The sequence below is a fragment of the Pongo pygmaeus genome, chromosome 9 (assembly GCF_028885625.2).
Source record: "Pongo pygmaeus isolate AG05252 chromosome 9, NHGRI_mPonPyg2-v2.0_pri, whole genome shotgun sequence".
Lineage (NCBI taxonomy): Eukaryota > Metazoa > Chordata > Mammalia > Primates > Hominidae > Pongo > Pongo pygmaeus.
In genome coordinates this window covers 21,846,887-21,848,794 of record NC_072382.2, presented here as the reverse complement: position 1 = coordinate 21,848,794, position 1,908 = coordinate 21,846,887, and the positions used below count along the sequence as shown (strand labels likewise).

Below are 1,908 nucleotides of genomic sequence, written 5' to 3'. Positions count from 1 at the left end.
CATCATAATACAGGGGGATCTGTTCAATGATCAATGTCTCGAATAAGTACTGTGGTGGCACAGATGACGGACTCCACTGGCAGGGAGAAGGGATCAGAGAAGGCTTTGGAAGATAGCAACCTGTGAGTGGGCCATAAAGGGCAAACAGTTTGCTAGATGGAGAGTGTGAGCGTGAGGGTGTGTAGGAGGGAAAGTCAGTTCTGCGAACTAAATCCTCTCACATCCACATTCAGAGCAGGGGCCTATCCCCAGGCCCCATGGAGCCCGTATTCGGAGGCTTATCTGTAGCTGCAACCTCTAAACTTGGCCCCATCTCCTGACATTTCTGAGTGAAAAGGAGCCACTCTTGAGTGTGTGTGCTGCAGGCTCCTGTGGCTGTCACAGTACAGTTATTGCGGAATTAACAGGGGAACAGCCATCCAAGTGGAGAGGCACAGAATGCTTCCTGTCCTAGCTCTGCCTCCAACTCACTGTGTAACTGTGGACTGTTTCGGCCTCAGTTTCCCCATTACCAAGATGGGAGATTGGCTGTCAACTCTGCCAGCTTCCTGCCTGGAGCGCAGCCCTGACACCCTGCCTGCAAGACACACGTTAGCAACGACCGTTCTCTCTACGCCAAGCTCATTTGTCTGAGCGTATCAGCAACACGACACCTCGCAGTTCAGTGGATTTGATGTGAGCTCCCGCCCCTGGCATACCTAGCATGTAATACCTGCAGCTGAAAAGGGGCATTTGAAGGCAAAGTGCATGGCAGAAGGAAGCCTGTAGGTGGCGCTATGGCTCCGGTTGCCGAGCTGCTCCCGGGCGATCCATTTTCCGAGGATCTGAGAAAAACCCGGCAGGGTTGATGGCAGCTCTTTGTTCTCGGTGCCCTCGCAGTGCAGCAGGCTCCGCTTATTTGTAAGAAGCAGCCAGGTCAGCCCACTGGGCCTCCCCACCTCTTGTGCCCCTTTGCACATTTCAGAGCTCTCTCTTTTCCTTTGGGTCCTTCCATTCAGGAGAGGGGGAGGAGGAGGTGAGCCTGTTGTGAACGGCGTTGGTGGGGCAGGGGCCGGTTCCCCTGTTTCTGGGGAGCCTTTTCTGTGCTGGTTGCAGGCAGGGGCCTCAGTGTGGAGCTGCGGTGAGCCTGTGCCCCATCGTATTTGGGTCACAGCCTCCGTGACCCCCAGCCCCCGCCAGGCACTCCACACCTGCAGTGATTCGCTTGATATTTTAAAAGCACTCCATCTTCTGCCTGCTGCCTTCTCTCCATTCATCTGGGTCCAGGTTTTCGCCGAGCCATCTAATAAAGAATCCAGGGGGGAGAATGATGGGGGCGAGGAGAGGGAAAGTGCTAACATTTATTAAGTGCCCGCTGGGTGCCCAGCACTTCCTCAACAACTAGAGCAGCGGTCTTTCTGCTTTCTTTCAGCTGCATAACCCTTTCCTCCATCCAAAATCGCAAGCCTAACCTGGCCGTGTAAAACAAATACCAGGGAAGCGCCTCTGATGGAAGGGGATGCGGCATCTAAGGCCCTGTCCCTCACCATGTAGCATCCTCCCCACTCCTAACAGACGCTTTGGTGCTTCCATGAAACCTGGATCTAAAAGCTCTATGCTCATTAAATCTACATATAACTCTCCAAGGAAATAGTATCCCCATTTTTATAATACCAAGCTAAAGGCCAGAGAGGCAGAGTGTAGAGCACACAATTTTTTTTTTTTTTGAGATGGAGTCTCACTGTCACCCAGGCTATAGTGCAATGGCGTGATCTCAGCTCACTGCAACCTCCACCTCCCTGATTCAAGTGATTCTCCTGCCTCAGCCTCCTGAGTAGCTGGGATTATAGGCGCGTGCCACCACGCCTGGCTAATTTTTGTATTTTAATAGAGACGCGGTTTCACCATGTTGGCCAGGCTGGTCTCCGA

The 1,908-nt window shown here is 52.9% G+C and overlaps 1 pseudogene; it reads left to right on the top strand.

Moving 5' to 3' along the window:
* Positions 1–847: 847 nt before the first annotated feature.
* LOC129009027 (putative uncharacterized protein FLJ41423) lies at positions 848–1,347 on the top strand (annotated as a pseudogene).
* Positions 1,348–1,908: the final 561 nt, after the last annotated feature.